The sequence below is a fragment of the Lepeophtheirus salmonis genome, chromosome 11, assembly GCF_016086655.4.
Source record: "Lepeophtheirus salmonis chromosome 11, UVic_Lsal_1.4, whole genome shotgun sequence".
Lineage (NCBI taxonomy): Eukaryota > Metazoa > Arthropoda > Copepoda > Siphonostomatoida > Caligidae > Lepeophtheirus > Lepeophtheirus salmonis.
This window is the reverse complement of record NC_052141.2, coordinates 17,577,648-17,588,113: the sequence shown is the minus strand read 5'-3', so window position 1 is coordinate 17,588,113 and position 10,466 is coordinate 17,577,648. Positions and strand designations below refer to the sequence as shown.

The 10,466-nt window shown below is 30.7% G+C and overlaps 1 long non-coding RNA gene across 1 annotated transcript; it reads right to left on the bottom strand.

Annotated features, from left to right (window-relative positions):
* Nucleotides 1-1,055: 1,055 nt before the first annotated feature.
* On the bottom strand, nt 1,056-3,122 carry LOC139906608 (uncharacterized). The gene is made up of 2 exons (XR_011782247.1): nt 2,828-3,122; nt 1,056-2,770 (listed from the first exon to the last, which is right to left on the bottom strand). It is a non-coding gene; the product is annotated as an uncharacterized lncRNA (long non-coding RNA).
* Between the last annotated feature and the right edge of the window lie 7,344 nt (nt 3,123-10,466).

The following is a 10,466-nucleotide window of genomic DNA, read 5'->3' as shown; positions in this document are numbered from 1 at the left end:
GGATCTATCTTCAGATCTGTTTCTCAACCAAATAAAATATGACTCGGTTACCATGGGACTTCAAATCTGGCTGCAATTTTCTTCCTTTCAGCCTGAGTGGCAAAGAACGTTTCATGCCTACAAGAAATATGGGAGTGCAAGTTATATAACTTTTCGACTTGTGCACTCAAATAAAAAATGATGTTGATTTCATTTATGTTAATATTAAGTGATTATTCTTAGTTGAAAGTATTTAGTAAAAGTAAATTAACATAGGATATTATATCTCAAATATAAACCCATGTATGTTTTGAGTATGACATCTTTTGCTATTTTCTATATTGACGTCATTAAGGTATGAAACATGTTTTCAATCAACGGCTTTTGCACCCAATTTGGATACGCATTTACTAATTCATTTATAATAATTAATAAGTTAGAGAGATTTCCCTGATGAAATAACCAAATTTCCATTAAATCATCATAAAATGGCCCAACTAACTTAATAAACAGTGTGAGACAAGTGTTTAAATTATTTTATAATCCCTTTCCCAAAACAAAAAAAAGGAGAAAAAAACTATTGGGGCGGTTTCGGCTGCTTAGGCATAGAGATTAAAATATATTTCTTTCTTTCTAGTATGTTGGGAGGAAAGTGAGTCACGGTTGATAAAGATGTTTTCTAAATCAAAATGTATTAAGTATATAATAATAATGTTAATATATATATGGACAGAGGTTTGTTCAGTATACCTAGTTCCAAGTATTCAAAGGAAGAAAAACAGATCCCGAATACGTTTTGGCAATTTTGATCCATGTAACAGAGAACGACGTATAGTATAGATTAGGGACAAAAATGATGATAGTGTTTCTATTAAGTAACAGCTCAACAATGAGTCTGCAGGGGTCATTCCTGATTTCAAAAAATATTATTGTAAATTGTCAAAAAATATTATTGTAGAGAGGACTAACTAAGCAGGAGAAGGTTATGACAAGCATTGATGCTAGTCCGTAGCATACTGGCTATGTTTAAAAAAATCCAAAAAGTAGTATGGTAACCCTGACAAAGTGAAGAATGCTTTGAATGGAGTAGCTTATTTTTATTTTATCATCTACGAGCAGTCTGTGACAAAAGGAGTACGAAATAAAGAAGAATGCAGAGAACAAAGTTTAGTTAAGTTGTTTAGAATTCTGAGAACGTAACTAGGGTTATATTTCATTCTGATCGGATAAGATTCCTGGCCTCTGGAGGCGGCAAGTTCCCCCCCAAATAAGTTGATTTTTTATATAAAACAAGCTCGCTCGATTTCTCGTCTTTCAAAGTTATTTAAAGCTATGGGTTGTAGATTTGAAAGTGCAACATCAAATTAAAAGTAATTATAATTAAAAAGAGTATTAGTGAGTTTTTTTAGAGTAAGTAAATATGTTGTCTATAGACAAGTTTTACTAAATTCTGGAGTCATTTAAAGCATTAATAAAATAAATATTATGGATACGTCTTAGTATTGCATATTACTCTAGTTAATAGTATTTACTTCGATAGCTTCGATATATCTTGTGCACTATAAACCGTTTGGACATTTTTCAAATCCATAGTGGCCCCATGGTGTAGTGAAACAAGTTAATGGACGACTTTTTTCTTCAAGCTCCATTTGATGCCTTTGATGCATCACCTACAGTGAAAAAATTGCCATCTGCAGGGATTCCATCAATAGGTTATTGAGGTGTCTTAATAGGATAATGAAGTAATTTAACAAACTTATTTAATAAGTAAGTTAGGTCCACACATAACTTCACAGATCTATTCTTCTTTTTTTATAACAATTATGGGATTACCCCAATCAGTTGGTTCTATCACTTTTCAATTACTCTATTCCCAATTTCCCAGTGAATTGAGCTCCCTCTTTGTCTCTTCTCTCAAAGTGTAAGCTGTTGGTCTAACTCAATTCATGCAAATGGGGTTTGCCTTCTCTTTTAAAATGATTTTGACAGGCTCAAATTTCCTACGCTTCAACATTTCACCATCATCACAAACATCTTCAAACTCTTTAAACAAATCATCAACTTTAATTTCAAATGTCTCTGTTTGGTTGGACGAAATTTAGGGATCATGTATTGGATAATTTTTTGAGAATAGTCCAAACTTATTCGCTGCATACCAGGGTGGGTATAAGTATTCCTTGAGTTCCTGGACAGACAAAAATATCATCCACCATGTACTTTTTAGTTGAATCTGAATTTTGCTTTGACCTTTCTAACACATTTAATTTGAGATGCATTGGCTCCGGTGACTGAGATTGATGATACCCTATATAAATCTTCCACTTGAAGGCTTCGAACAATTTTTTCTCTGCAAATGAATGCTTCACATCCCGAATCAGGGATAATCTTATATATCACCTATTTGTAGAGTTTATTGCCCAACCTTCCACATTTAACATGATAGTGGGTGTTTATTGTTTTGAATTCCCCACTGAATTTGACCTCATATGACAAGTCTTCAATTTCTTTGCCACTTTTTCATCCCTCTTGAACTCCCACATCCAACCATAACCTTTCACAAATGAAACATATTTGGTTAAAAGCCCTACATTCTTCTCCTCTATCATGAGCATTTGAACCACATCTTCCAAAATTCAGCTGTCTTGAAATTGATTGGGCCCAGAACTTCGTTAGATCTCCTGACTTCTTTTTCACTATTGAAACGAATCACCGGACTTTAAAAGGTCTTGATAGAAAAGACCAAACTTTTTCCTTCTAAAAACTTGACGCCTCTTGTTTTCATCTCGTAAACCTGCAAAAATTTCGAGACTAATCGATCTTTGACATATTTTCAAAGCTCTGCTCTCACCGATAATTCCTTCAGTGACGTGCATAACCATCACATGATTCATTCTCGTTTTTATAATTTAACCCAGTTGACAATGATAGAACGTGTGTCTCAAAGCTTTTTGTAATAGCATCAATAATATCTTCCACAGATTTGCTTTCGTCTTTTGGTATATGTACATTATATCGTACGTCTAGGGCCATACTGTTCGATACAAGCTCCATAGAACCATAACCTGCTGCTTCATAGATTGAAAACTCACTTTCATTGACACCGTATGTTCCTCAAATCTCCAGTGCCACTTATCAACGTTCTCCCACTCTTCAGATCTTGAAGCTATAGACTATAGACATTGTTGTTAAAATTGATCAAGTTTGAGTTCGTTTCCAAATTAACCAATAGTAAGTTCTTGAAAACTCTTTAAATTGTTTAATCATATTTAAAAATATCGTAAGAAATCCAATAAATTCTTCTTATTGAGATTCACCCTAATTAATAATAGCAAATATACATTCTTTTAACAAATTAAATGAAATAATATTATTTAACTTGTTCAACAAAATTGAATAGCATAACTATTATAGTGTATACTACAATTAGTAGTATAACTAGTTTTATTTATAAATTTCTGAAGAAATCCAATAAATTCTTCTTACAGAGATTCATCCTGATTAAGATTAACAAATATAAATTTTGTTAAACAAGTTAAATAATAATATTTTCTTAATATTTCAATACCGGGCCGTGCAGAATTACTTACTGATTTTTGTTCAGAACATATTGCGGACAATAATGACATTTCAAATGACTTGAGAAACAATTTATTCATACATTTTCAGAATAATAAAATAGTTTGTGATCAAATTTAATCACTGTAGCCACCATTTGACTCAATGACACTGGTCAGGCGACGTTTGAAGCTGCCACAGACTTGCTGGATGTAATCGGCGTCCATGGAGGCCCAAGCCTTGTTGACAGCAGCCTTTAAGGCATTTTTGTTCTGTAATAAACATTCAGTAAAAGAAACAGAGCTCTTTATTTTCAACAAAGTCATTTTGTATGAAGTTTTGATATGCTAAAATTAAAGGTTAGAGCTATGACATACATTAGGTATGTGAAAAAAGTACAGGAAGGGCAAATTTCAATTGCCTGTGTAGAAAGGATTTAAAAACAATTTTTTTATGGGTTGCAGTACTGTATTTTATTTGATCCACGGAAGAACTATAGACCAGTTTTATGTCAATTTTAAAGAAAAAGTGGTTTTATAATGGGAGAGTCAATCTTCCCGTTGGACAAATACCAAAGGTGATCAACAATTTTGCCTTTATAGTTATTTCATTTTATAATATGACTCTGAAACAAAATTTATCAAAAGGATTTTTAAAGCTTTAAGATTTTATTTTTTTATAAATACACAAAATGACTTCTAAATAACAAATTGTCCTACAAATCTGGGGGAAGTTGATCTGTTTATCATTATTGACCTTTAATCTTGTTGCGTTATACATAATTATACCTTTATTCATTTAAATCATATAGTTCAACATAGAATTATCATCAAAAATAATTTTGAGTGTATCTTACATCATTTTTAATGCTACTTCCAACTCTGCCCTTATATTTCTTTTAAAACCTCCTTAGAATTAAATTATATTTTTATAAATAAATCGGAGTCTCAAAGTTTGTTATGAAAATTTTTAATGAAAACTAGTTACAAATTCTGTTTTAAACAAAAAACACTGACAAATTTGTATTTAAAGTTAATATATTTGTCAAATAAAATAAACATCATATTAAAATTGTCCAATAAAATAGCTTGAAATATGAAAAAAAAGAAAAAAAAAAGACTCAACAATTGTTATGAATATGTCTAAAATGACACCTCTTTGTAACAATTCATACATATTCATGTCTATTTTAATTCAGTCGTTTTTATAGAAGTTTTATAAGTATAATCCATGGGATTTAAAGTAGCTAACTTGATATATTTTATGAACTTAAAAAAATTTATATCAGGTCGACATTTAAATTAATCAAGGGTCTCAGTTTAGAAGTTTCGTTACTTCATTCTCTGAAATGGATACTTATTTTGATAAAATTATGAATGAAATGTTTTTAATGAATACTAAATATGACTTTTATTAATCAGTAACCAAGTGTACAAAAAAATTAGAAAAAATCATTTGACCAATGAGTCAATTAAGATGCTCTCAAATTTTTTATCGATAGCGATAAATCTGGAAATGAATTATTTAGAGAACATAAACTTTTCCCCATCTGTTTTCAGTAAAAGAAACATAAATTTTCAACAAAGTCTTTTGTAAAGTTTTGATATGCTAAAATTAAAGGTTATAGTTAGAATACACATGTTCATATAAACAGTGTGTAGTTTCATTCCTCCACGTCATTCTTCCTTCATTTCCCATGTCATCCTGGATTTATCCCAATTTAAAGAAAAAGTTTTATAATGGGAGAGTCAATCTTTCAAATAAGACGCAACAATTTTCGACGAGGATGGGATTTCATTTTATAATATGACTCTGAAACAAAATTTATCAAAAGGAAGCTTAAAGCTTTAGTTTTATTTTTTTTATAAATACACAAAATGACTTCTAAATAACAAATTGTCCTACAAATCTGGGGGAAGTTGGATCTGTTTATCATTTTGACCTTTAATCTAGGTTATAATAATTATAACTTTATTCATTTAAATCATATAGTTCAACATAGAATTATCATCAAAAAAATGGGTTTAGTCCTACACAATTTTGGTTCTCTAACTGTGCCTATTTCCGTTAAATCATTGGGTAATTTTGGAACGGTCTCTCTTCTGAATCATCCCGAGTTGGATGAGGGTACATCGAGCAAGATGTCTCCCAGGGACGAGCAGGGTGCTCGGGTCCTTAAAACCTCAACAAGGGTTAAATGTTATTTCTATAAATAACGATCAAGGTGCTCGGTCCTTAAAAATTTTATGAGGACTATTGTTTTTCTGGTGCGCGTGCTGAAAACACGGCAAATCTATTTAGATAAATTTTGCAAATAAAATAAGAATATTTTGTCCTCGCCTGGACATGGATGGAAAAAGATCTATAGGCTGCTTGTTCATGGAATAACCTGTTTAAAATGACACCACCATGGAACAATTTGGTACATATTGATGTTATGTATTTAATATCTCCTTACATGTTTTTATCTTCTTATATAAGTACTGTGTTTTACGTGTTATAAATAGTCTCGTCTTTTGTAAATATATTAGAGTATAGTTAGAATACACATGATCTAAATGTAGCTTTTTTTCCTCTACGTGAAATTTTTCTCCTACATTTCTCTCGGTCATCCTGGATTTCTCCCACTATAAAGAAGTTTGCGTCTCTCCCTCGTCAAGACGCAACACTAATCAATTGAGGCTGAGAGTTGATAAAAAAGTTAAACGTGCTTGATGTCGAAGAATATCATATACTAGGTACCATAAGCTAATGTTGTTATTAGAAAAAATTGAGGGAACAAGACAGAGGCCCGGACGCACGGTGGATGATAATGAAAGTGTGATGTGATGTCAATAAACTAACTTACTCCAAAATTTCCTAAAGTGACGGATCGCTAATATATGTACCAACAACCAAAAAACTTTAAAATTAATTTACTTCCAAATAATTAGTGTTTTGCGTAATATCCAATGCTTCAATAACGTGTTTATGGACCATAGGTACTTCAAAATATTATCAAATTAGTTATACAATTTCACTATTTGGTTTTATTGAAAATATTATATTATTATAAATGTTCATTTGAATTGGAACAATAAGTGTTTCAGTGTTTATTTGAATTGCTGACATTCCTCTTTTTTTATGCCAAATAATTTTATTCGTAGTAAAATGTATCCCAAACATTTAATTCTCATTTTGAAAGGGATAGTTAGTTAAATTGCATGTTGTTAACATTGTCAGTTATTTTCAATTTTGTCTCGTCTTCATCTTGTCACGTCTCGTTTTCCGTCACCCAAGAGTCTTCATCAGTCGTTAGTCATCCTCATCATTCGTCTGCGTCATAATATTGTCTTCGTCAGATATCCTCAATGTTTCTTTATAGGAGTGTAAACTTTGTCAGCTATTTTTAGTTTTGTCGAGTCTTCGTCAGCCAATAGTCTTTGTCATCTTTTCATCAGCTTTCGTCTGCGTCATAATATTGTCTTCGTTAGACATCGTCATTGCTTCGTCATAGTCATCTTTTAGTTAGTATTCATCTAGTCTTGGTCAGAGTTTCATCTTTGACACAATTTTGTTTTTGGCAAATATTTTATCTGACAATGCTAATGAACATAAAGTGACAAGACTATTGGAAATGTTTATAGATTAGCCAGGTATTTTCAAGATGCCCGATTTTCCACATTGGCGTAACAGTTGTATTTCATCAGCCCACATGTTGTGCAATATATTAGTATGACTCGGAGTTGGTTCATAAGCCACTGCCAAGTTGTTGTAATTCGTGAATGAACTCCTTATGCGAGACTCTAGTTGCATTTTCTTGTAGGGCACGTAGAGGGCTAATAACCCATCGCTAATTCACTATTTTGTGAAATGACTTCCAGAGTTTAACTAATATTTTATTTATATGATTTGACATCCTACTGGGTTTGCAAAGGCGGTCAGCATCAAGGATGGGGGCTCAGACTTAGAAACGTTTGGAGCCATAATTATCAATTGAGAAATAGCATTTGTTGAATTTTAAACGTAAAATATTCAAAATCCGTTAAATTTTAGTACCTTGTGAATCCCTCATGAATTTGTGACATTTTTATTCTTTGGGCCCATTGATCCTTTTTCTTTGTATTCGTAGACAATAATTTATGTATTTAATTCATTTGAGTTAATTGGTTGAAGGCCCAGGTGGTTTGCACTCCTTGATTTAAGTGGGCGTACCCCATTTTTTTCGTGCACCATTGAAATAATTAACCACCTTCTGCAATTTCCTTTCAAAATACTTATCTTTATTTTTATAATAAAGGTTATTATTATATTTAATCCTTAAACAACCTATGGGACAATTTGGCCTTTTTAAAAAAAAAATTGATTATTTAGATATCATAATTTTCTGACATTGTTTTACTCTAGACATTAAATGAAACACGGTTATTTCTGGGGTTTATTATAATATCATATTTACAAATATATCAATAAATATATATGTAATATTAAGATCTCAATCCTCTTCGACTCCTGGTACTTATAACTCCTTAACAATTCTCCATATTGAAAGGGAATGAAAATAATATTACCTGTCGTTTCTTTAAAAAAAAAAGAAAAAAGAAACCGAATAACAAATAATAGTTAAAGGTAATATTGGTATCACTATGATATTGAACACTTACTCAACTTTGCAAGTTTTTTTAATTTATTTAGTTCAGTCCAAAAATATTGTTTTGGTGGAGGATGTATTAATTGTAGCATGTGACTTCACATAGTCTTCTGATGCTGTTGAAATAAAAATGAAGTAATAGTGTGTAAAGTCAATTAGGTTTTACCATTTGATTTTTTACCATAAAAAATATTTAGTGTAAACGTATGAAGTATTTACGTAAGTTATTAGAATTTTGCGTCCTGTTTCCTCCCTAATATATACATTCGGTAAACCATCAAAATCTAGTTTTTTTCCATTTCTTATGTTTACCATTCCAAAAATCGTACTTTATATTTTCTCTATTATAAAATGTGAGGTTTAGAGACTTAAAGTTTGATTTCCCAATATTTGGGTAAAGGTGTTTCTGTTTTCATTGGGAACAGGACACTTACTTCCCCTGGACAATTACATTCCATATTTTTACCATTGAGTTAGCACTTTTAATCCTTTTACCCCCTAGGTTTGTATTCTTAAAGCAATCAAGCCCCCGAAATCCCTTACCCCAGTTTTTTACCATAACTTTTCATAACTGCAGCTAGTAAACGAGGGAGGGTCAAAGCCTTAAGCCTTGTTATAATTTTAGGAACAGCTATTGAGTATTTTAAAATTCAAATCAGAATTCAATTATTAATTAGGAGACATAAAAATGATGAAATAAAGGCTAAATCATTCGATTCCTGGTCTGAGAGAGCTCTTTTGTTAGAGAGGCCCTGGCAAAATAAATCAAGAGACTTGAGTCTTTGGAATACAATTTCTATATTGTCTAGGATTGTTAACAAAAAAATCAAAAGAGTATATTTATTATATAATATCAATTATTTAATCTTAGCCGTATAATACAATGATATCAAACGTATCTTAATTGGTTGAATACATTCCGAGTAATTTTAATTTTTGGTTGCAAAAAAATTAAAACTGAACAGCTTGTGTATTTTTCATCTATTTGAATACTGGTTGGCGCTGCAAATGTGAAAATGACGTACAAATTATCATAAACTTTATGCATACCTATTATTTATATAATGAATGTAGCAAAAAAAAAAAATCATTAACTCAGAAAAAACAGAGATAACATTCAAAGATTTCTTTGCTACTTGGTCTTTTCTGAATATTCTGGAATGTAAAATAGTTTTCCTAAGTCAACTTGCGCTGTAATTACATTCAAACTTAAGTTTTCCAAAAGAAAATATGCAGTAGTCAAAAGATTTTCCTCAAATTTCTGTACATAATGTTCACGAATGTCGACCAATCTCATCTCTCTAAACTTGATATGTGCAGATAATTGTACAGATTTATCTATTTGAAGGAACTATCTCATAGTTACATCCACTATTACGTCGATAGAAAACAGACTTTTATCCAATAGGTCTGACTGAATTTGTCCAGTTAAAACATAACTAAAACTTTTATTGAAAATAAAATATTGGCCCATCATAGCAGAAGTTAATGTTAAAAATGTATCTGTGAGACAAGGTTAAAAACTCTGTTCGTCAATTTGTGTCCATACTTGACAGATTTTGTTTTTCGAGATGATTTAACTTTTTTATACAAATAAATTCAGCAAACATTTCTTAACCATCAAACAAAGGACATTTCAAAAACTATCTTCCCAATAAGTTATTGAATAAGCAAAAATATATGTACCAAAATCAAAAATAACTGGTGTATTTAATGTGTTGTTAGATAGTTCTTGAGTGTAGAATTATCAGTTTGCTGAATATCCATCAATCATAACTAACTCAAAAACAAAAGATGTAGTTGCTTCTCCAACTTGTTAGAATAATTTTCTCAGCTTTTTAGAGTCTAATTTTGTCTAAATACCATTGTAATAGAGCCTTCATATTTCTTAAATGTAGTTGCAGCAAAATATAAATCCATAAAATGGTTACAATTCTTTGTCTATCGTTGAGAAAAATATTCAAATAATTTATGGCTTGATAACTACATAAGTCATTTATTGATCTTGCAAGGTGCTTAAAGCCTTGTTAACTAATCAATATTATTATTGCTAAAAACTGATATTAAAATAATCATTTTATCAAATTAACTTAAAATATTATTCGTCAAATATAGTCAAAATGTATTGAAGACAATAAGTCAAAATGTATTGAAGACTAATATACTGTGAAAGTATTAAAGAATTTTATGAACTGCTTAATCAATTGGGATAAGTTTTACTATACTTATAATGTATTATCAAATACTTATTCTTTGTTATACAACTTCATTGTGTAAACCTCAAAATAGACATCATCAATGG